We start from the raw sequence: 8,920 nt of genomic DNA, 5'->3' as shown, positions 1-8,920 counted from the left end.
CTCACTTAAACCCTTGCAAAGCTTCTGAAAATAGTTCAAGGAGAGTGTAAGGTGGTTGTTGGCAAAGTGAGAGCTGAATGAGAGTGTTTTGGCTGCTTTAGGGTCTTTGGCACCCTATGGACCAGCCTTTAGGCCCAACTGATTTAGGGTGGACTTTTAAAATAAGGACAGAAAATAAAGAGGACCTTACAGAAATAATTTAGTTTAGACTTACTTCAATACAAAAAAAACATATAAATATTTCAAAAAATGAATTAAAACATTAAAAATTTTAATAAGAATTTATTACTTTCTTTCAAAAAATTAAATTATAATTGCATGATAACATAATTATTTGTTTTAAAATAATAAAATTTATTTACATATAAAACTTATATGGTAATATTGTTTTATGTAATTTACATTTATTAAACACTCTTATGTCATTAAATAGTTAATCATCTCATAATTCATAAGTTAGACGCTTAAGAGCTAATAACTAACTTATCAACTACCACTAAGTTTATTAACTAATTTTGTTAAATATATTCTCCAACATAAACACAAAAAATACTAAATAAAACAAATAATTCAAAGAAATTAACAAATATGTACTATATTGAAATAATTCACATAAATTTACAATGGATATTAAATGTATATTTGATTCATCTATCTCAGTAAAATTTGTTTTCAACATAAACGCAAAAAATACTAAATAAAACAAATAATTCAAAGAAATTAACAAATATGTACTATATTGAAATAATTCATATAAATTTACAATGGATATTAAATTTATCTTTATTAATATATCTCAATAAAATTTGTTTTCAAAAATTTCAAAATCATAGAAGTTCAATTAATCTCAAAAATAGTAAATAAAAAAAAGAAATAAAAAGTTTTCAATAATAAATTAGAAAAAGTAGCAAAATTCCATTTCAAAAATATATGATGAAAAATAAACAATAGAACAGTTAGTTAACAAAAATATAAAAGAAAAGAGAGAAGTCTTAAACCCATGTTTTAAACCTACTGTTTTTCTTTTGACTTTTACAAATATGTACTATATTGAAATAATTCATATACATTTACAATGGATATTAAATATATTTTTGGTTCATATATCTTAATAAAATTTGTTTTGAAAAATTAAAAAACATAGAAGTTCAATTAATCTAAAAAATAGTAAATAAAAAAATGAAATAAAAAATTTTCAAATATAAATTAAAGAAATAGAAAATTCCTTTTCAAAAATATATGATGAAAAATAAATAATAGAAACAATAGGTAACAAAAATAAATAAAAGAAAAGAGAGAATAAGTTAATAAAAAGGAAATAATACTGTCCAACCCATGTTTTAAACCTACTGTTTTTCTTTTCTTTTGACTTTTACTTCTTCTACTCTCTCAATTTCTTTGCACACCCTTTAAACATTTGAAATGGTCATTTTACCCTCAGAAAAGTGACGTAAATTACATATTTCGGAAGCTTTCTGGAATAATCTTTTTTGAATTTTCAAAACAATATTTTTGAAATAAAACTCTTGGAACGAAATTTTGCGAAAGTGATTGTCAAAATAGAATTGTTGGAACGTATAAAATGTGTTTCGAAAAAATTTTCCGAAATGTGATTTTTGTATAAAACTTTGCAATGCTTATAAAATGTCTTTTGAAATAAGTTTTCAAGAATATTAATATGAAATATGTTTTGAAACTTTTTTTTTTTCAAAATTAGTTTTTTTTTTTTTTTTTCATTTCCTCTTTTCGTCTTGTGTCGCACTCTCCCTCTCTTATTCTTCCTTTGCACTAAAAATGAGACGATGGTGGCAGTGGAAGGGGTGAGAGTGATAGTGTGGTATGGGGCCAATGGTGAAGAGTGTTTAAGTCTTTTCCTTTAGTAGATATGCAATTAGTAATCGTAGGCCGTAGGTAGGGGTGTCAAAACGGGCCAGTCCGGCCCGTTTTGGCCCGGCCCGTTTTTGGCCCGTATTAAACGGGTCGGGTCGGGCTGGCCCGACATGGTAAAACGGGTTGCGTTTCTGAGCCCGGCCCGCGGGCTGACGGGCTGGCGGGCCGGCCCGCCAATTTTTTCTCATCTGTATAATTTGTGGCCCAATCAGATTTTAATTTTTTTCATTTCAAATTTAGTTGACTGAATAATGTCCCAATTTTATATTACCAAAAGAAATTCTCCTGCAATTAAGAATACAACAACAATGATCTATTAAACAAGAAAATTATCACAACACAAACAGCCATGCAATGGAACCAGAACGCTACGAAGTTGAAATGGAACCAGAACGCCGTGGGTGGAGGAGAAGTGAGCGCAGAGAAGAGTCGAGAAGAAGAGACGCAATCGCAGAGTGTGTGAGGTGTCTCGGCGCAGAGTGTGTGTGAGGGAGGGATACTGAAAAAATGTGCACGTGCTTTTTTTTTTATTAAGTGATACGGCCCGCGGGCCGGTCCGTTTTAGCCCGCAGGTTGGCCCGACGGGCCAGCGGGCTTGACGGGCCGGGCTGTCTCGGGTTGACGGGATGAATTTCTGGACCCGGCCCATGTATTTACTGACGGGCTAGCGGGTCGGCCCGTCGGGCCGACCCATTTTGACATCCCTAGCCGTAGGGGTATAACCTTTTTCTTTGGGGTCTTTTATCTGCACTTCTAATATCTTCTTCGGTACTCCAAATGTCAGTATTGTTTATTATTATATTTTCCGTGAACACAAATTATCAAAAAGAAAGTCTATACCTGTCGGCCAAAATTGTAAATCTGATATCCACGTCTGTTCCACAAAATAAATCCAAAAATTAAGTTACGGATGTTGACATCGACAAGCCAAAATAGTAAATTTGATGTCCACATCTGTTTTACATTATAAATAAAAAAAATAAGTTATGGATGTTGACATTTATAAGCCAAAATTCTAAACTGGATGTCGACATTTGTTTCACACAAAAAACAAGGTCTGAATGTTGACGTTAGTAAGCCAAAATATCTAACTGAATGTAACATCCCTAATACACAAAAAATTCAAAAAAAAAAACCCTACGGATGTCGATTACCGTAAACAAAATAATCGAATCAGATGTGGACATCTGTTGTGTAGTGAACTTGAAAATTTTCAAGCTTTTGCAGTGAATTCGTAAATGTCCAATGTATACCACTAAACAAAGAACAAAAACAAAAATTATGGGTGACGACATGTAAAACCAAATCAATGGCAAAGTTATTCTCACTATAATACCTAAAAATTAAAAAACAAATCACTTAAGGGTAATTACGGATGTGGTGGCAGCAGAAGCTTCACAAGATGTGGATGTGGGGGATTGATGAAGATGTGACCACCTCATCAAGTTCTAAGGATGCCAACCCTAGGAGGATCACTAAGAGCATGACAAAAGGGAAGGCATCATCCTCTTTATCTTTATTTTGCATTACTATAGCTTCAATTTCACGAAGTTGGTTTTGGTTGACTATTTTTAGTTGACTTGTTGACCTTGACTTAGGGGTTGACTTGTTGACTCAAGATTAGCTTAACCTTAAACCAACATGCTAATGTCACTTATTTGCTTTTGTAGGAATAAGAGAGGGAAGGACCACATAGGATGAAACTTGGCACATTAAGGAGGAAAGAGAAGGAGTAAGACCTTCTAAAAGCATCTAGAGAGGGGACGACCCACATGCCTTGGACACCAAGACTTCTAGAGACTTCTAGAAGCATCCTTTGGAGCCTTGGCCGTGAAGTCTTCCCACCTAGACGGCTTGGCCAAGAATCCTTCTTAGACACGTCCATGTACACCTATGTTGACCTACCTTCTAGAACATGCTAGATTTTTTTGTAATCCTCATACTTTGTTTTTTTTCTAAGAAGCCCCTAGACTCTTCTATTTAAGGGGACCTCTAACACTTGTAGAGGGGTTGAAGATTCATTTTTAGGAATTTATATACTGTGTTTCAACAATTTGTGAGAGCATTCCTTCTTAGGGAGTGGATTTCTTTCAAGTCTTATCTTGCCTTGGCAAGTGACACATACACCACTCATCTTCAAGGTTGCCATGACTTTTCTAGCCTAGCCTTGTAGTGGCATGATCCTTTCATCCACTCCATTTCCTTTGCTTATCATTTTAAGTTTCTTCATCTCTTGGTTTCGGTTTTCTTTACTCTTTTATGCGTTTCCTTTTGGATTTTCAATTATAATCAATCCATTCTTCTCTTTTGTAGAACCTTGGAAATGAACTTTCATATCTAGATAGCTTGCTATCTTAATGTCCAGTGGGGATTTCCTTGGTTTTCTTAATCAACCATCACCATATTCATTAATCTTCTAAAAAGAACAAGATAATCCTACATCATTGGGTATCTAGAGCTTAGGTTGTATTGAATATGGTGTTTTCATTTGCTAACCTTGTTCCGTGTGTTTTAATATCTTGGGGGAGACTCTCGGTTTTGTGAATTGTAGCAACTTGGTGAACACATATTTCCACTTCAATCAAGGTTCAAGTATCTGAAACCTTTACTTTTATCTACTCTTTGTTGATTGTTGAAGTGAGAACATATGTTTTTTTTGTTGCTAAATGTTTGGTTGGCTAAGAGCTTTACTTAAGAATCACCTTGCTAAAAGTGTCTTGAAAAGTGTTAATGAGATTTACTTTGAGTCATATGCTACTTGAAGTTTTCTTTTATTGTATTCTAAGTGCTTGAAATATTACATGAACCATATATCTTGCTAGGTGTATGTACCTTGGAATGGATTGTGACCTCAAAAGAAGGGGCTAAGTGTCCAAGACGCCTCATTTTTGCCTTAAACACCTTTGGGAAACTAGTTTTGAAGAAGAAAGAAAATTTTGAATAGTTGGTTTCCAAAAGCCAAGACCAAAATTACTCTTTGGTGAACCAAAATGCAAATTTCACTAAAAGTTATGCTACTAGTTTCTTAAATTGAATGTGGGTGATATTGGCTTATTAGTCCCAAATTATTTTCAAGGGTTATTGTCTTTCTTGGTATATGATTGAGTGAGAAATGGTGATGCATGATTTAAGTGCTTTCCAATAGAGTCATTTTCATGTGCTTTTCTTGTTTGTCTTGTTGAAGTTTTGTCTCAATTTTCTCCTTTCATTAGAGTTTAACTTTCTTGTTATTGAGTGCTTTTATTGCTTGTCCTTAGGCTTTTAAGTTTTATCTTAGTTGTATCCTTCCTTGTTTTCGTTAAGGTGTTGTCCAAATCTCTTGAAAAGGTTTTGATAAGGTTTTCTCTTTTATTGAAAGATATTGCATTCTCCTTGGATAATGCTAGAGTGTGGCCTTGCTTTGGGGTGGGAGAGTAACCTATAAACACTTGGGAAGTGCTTGTGTGACCAACCTAAGTCTCGGGTGTTGCTAGAATTGACATTCCATTTGGCTTTGTTCTTGCTTTGTTCACGGACTAGGCAGCCCTACACCACTGGAACGTGGTTGCTCTCAGGTTTTGCCTCTCTACACACCTCTCACAATTGAAAAGTTTTTCACTTGGCCTTAAAAGTTGAAAACCAATTGAAAAGAAAGCAAGAGGCCAAGAAGAGTACTTCTTACAATGACTACTACTCTAAGCCTTGGAAGGGTAGAGAGAAAAAGGAATTCAAAACACCTTCCAAATTCTCCCAAGACCCCACACCTAAAACAAATCCGACTAGGACCATGCATGACAAGCCAAATTCTCCTCAAGAGACAAGAACTAGTTCTATCAAATGTTTCAAATGTTTAGGCTTTGGACACATAGCCGCAAATTGTCCTTCTAGGAGAAACATGTTCTTGAACTCTAAAGGAGAATTTGAAAGTGAACCTTCCCCCCTTATTCCCCAAAAGTAGTTCTTCCTATACTTCTTCTCCTTCAAGTGAGGATGAAATCAAACCTCATGAAGGAGGTCGTTTAGTTGTGAGGCGCATGTTGGGCCAAGTCCCAAAAGAATTTGAATCTCAAAGAGAAAACATTTTACATACAAGGTGCCTTATCAACAAAAAGTCTTGTTCCCTCATTATTGATGGAGGAAGTTGTGTCAATGTGGCTAGCACAAGGGTAGTGGAGAAGTTTGGCTTGGAAACCATCCCTCACGTCGAGCCCTATAAGTTATCTTGGCTTAGTGAGAATGGTGAGATAAGTGTTGATAAACAAGTTCTCACAACCTTCTCCATTAGGAATTACAAAGATGAGGTATTATGTGACTTAGTTCCCATGGAAGCAACTCATATACTTCTTAGGAGGCCATTTCAATTTGACAAAAAAGCTTTTCATGATGGTCATACCAATAAATTCTCTTTTAACTTCCAAGGCAAGAAGATTACATTATTACCTCTATCTCCCAAGGAAGTGAGTGATGACCAAAAACAAATGTTTGAGAAAAGAAAGGAAGAGAAGGCGCAACTAAAGGTGCACACCAAGGATGCTAAGAAGAGCTTGATCTCCTTTAAAGGAGTTAAAAATGTAATGCTTTCCTAAAAACAAATTTTCTTGCTTATCCAAGTGAGTCTTCTCCATCCTTTCAAAATTCTCTTCCTAAGTGTCCTCAAGACTTGTCCATAATCTTAGATGAATTCAAGGATTTTTTTCAAGATCCCCCAAAAGGACTTCCACCTCTAAGAGGCATAGAACATCAAATTGACTTCCTCCAAGGATCATCTTTGCCTAATAGGGCAGCCTATAAAACCAATCCCGAGGAGTCCAAGTTTGGGTTGTATGAATGGCTAGTCATGCCTTTTGGCTTGACTAATGCACCAAGCACTTTCATGAGACTCATGCATCGTGTGCTTAGACCCTACTTGGGCAAATTTGTTGTGGTCTATTTTGATGACATACTCATCTATAATGTGTCTAGAAAAGACCATTTCCAACACTTAAGGAGTGTGCTAGAGACCCTAAGGAAGCAATTTATATGCTAACATGGAGAAATGCGTCTTTGGCATAGATCATGTGATTTTCCTTGGGTTCAAAATTAACAAACATGGAGACCATATGGATCAAGAGAAAGTTATGGCCATCAATGATTGGCCCACACCTAGGAATGTGAGTGAGTTAAGGTCTTTTCATGGGTTGGCTAACTTTTATGGGAGATTTATGCCTAATTTTAGCACCAAGGTCACGCCCTTAAATGATTTGGTTAAGAAGGGTGTTGACTTTAAGTGGGGTTTTGATCAAACAAAGGCATTTGAAACTTTAAAAGAAAAATTAATCAAAGCACTACTCCTAGTCCTCCCCAACTTTTCCAAAACTTTTGAAATAGAGTGTGATACCTCCAATGTGGGCATTGAGGCCATGCTCCTCCAAGAGGGCCATCCAATAGCCTACTTTAGTGAAAAACTCAAGCGAAGTCATCTTAACTCCTCTACCTATGATAAAGAGCTCTATGCTCTTGTGAGGACCTTGAAAACTTGGCAACACATCTTTTATCTAAAGAATTTGTGGTCCATAGTGATCATGAATCTCTTAAGTTTTTGAAGACTCAAGACAAACTTAACAAAAGACATGCAAGGTGGGTAAAATTCCTAGAGCAATTCCCCTATGTGATCAAACACAAATAAAGAAGGGCCAACATAGTGGCGGATGCACTATCAAGAAAGCACACTATTCTTTTCATGCTTAAAACCAAGTTTCTTAGCTTTGATCATATTAAGAAATTGTATTAAAAGGATGATGATTTCATCCCTATCTATAGTGAATGCCACCAAGGGGCAAGCAAAGACTTTTATCTCTTCAATCAATATCGCTTTAAAGGTAAAAGGCTTTGTGATGAATATCAACCTAAGGCCTCATGGCTTGGGCCATTGGCTAGGCCCATTTCTTTTAATTTCTTTTATATTTAATTAAATAAAACTTGTCCTAATTGGGTTTGTTTTTCTAAATGCAACCCATTTTTCCAAGATGCCAATTATTGAAGTATTTGGCATTGGGCCTGCAGCCCAATTCTTCTCCACATCAATCCATCATAAGCCATGTTGCTGCCTACACGTGTGCGAATCATGATTTCTAGCAGCATCTTCTGTTTGGGCCTTGTGCGACCCATTTCTCTTCAAATCACGTTGTCGTTAATGCTTCCGGCACCCCCCCCCCCGTAGTCCTGCTGCAGCCAACACGTCTTCAATAGTTCTTTCTCAAACAGCGCCAGTATTAATTGGGCTTGTACGCGAAACCAACTTGCAGCCCAATTCTTCTTTCGGCATGGACAAAGCTGGCAGAAGTTCCTTTTGAGCGGTGCACCCAAACTCTATTAGGGTTTCATCATCACACATCACGCGTTTTCCACATTTCTCTCATTGGAAGCACGCTGCTAGGGTTCAGACGTGAATTTCTTCGTGTGTAGCTCAAACAACGTCAACACACAGCCACACATCAACCCTATTCTTCATTTCTCTCTTAGGGATTGTTAGAACCGTCCAAATCCTCACGCATTCCACCTTCACATGTTGTTCACAACAGCTTTGCCGTTAGATTTATCTTCCGTTTTCCTTTCCCGATTGCCTTCAGCTGTAAAAGGCAAGCCAACCTTATTGTAACACAGCTTTGATGAATGAGAGAGATTTTAATCCCCTTTCGTCTTAGCTCACCTTCTAGTTGAGGTATTCACCTCCTAGGATCCGAACTAGTGAGAGTTCCCCACTAGAACTCAGTCTTCCGCTGCTTGTATGGTGGATTTTCCACTGAATGATTGACGCTTCATGACCTTGCGAGGAGTTTTCGCCGAAGATTCGCTGAGGCTCACTCATCATGTGGTAATCAGAGCTCCGGTTTCGAGCTTGGAGCGAGGAGGTCTTCAAAGATGAGTATCTTTGTTCGTTTTTCTTCTTCACTGTTTGCATTTCAGTCTTGTTCTTTTGCGATTGAGTCGTTCTTATTCTCTGATTTGTGTCTCTGTTGATTCTTTGTTGAAATTTATTTCTAAAATTGATTCATTAAAATTGATCATATTT

General features: G+C 36.3%; 1 pseudogene; it reads left to right on the top strand.

The window, feature by feature from the left end:
* The first annotated feature begins 3,265 nt into the window (after positions 1–3,265).
* On the top strand, positions 3,266–6,895 carry LOC146882395 (uncharacterized; annotated as a pseudogene).
* Positions 6,896–8,920: the final 2,025 nt, after the last annotated feature.

The sequence above is a fragment of the Vigna unguiculata genome, chromosome 10, assembly GCF_037176805.1.
Source record: "Vigna unguiculata cultivar grain cowpea cultivar isolate G323 ecotype 2 chromosome 10, ASM3717680v1, whole genome shotgun sequence".
In the NCBI taxonomy this organism is placed as follows: domain Eukaryota; kingdom Viridiplantae; phylum Streptophyta; class Magnoliopsida; order Fabales; family Fabaceae; genus Vigna; species Vigna unguiculata.
This window is presented reverse-complemented; position numbering and strand designations above follow the sequence as displayed.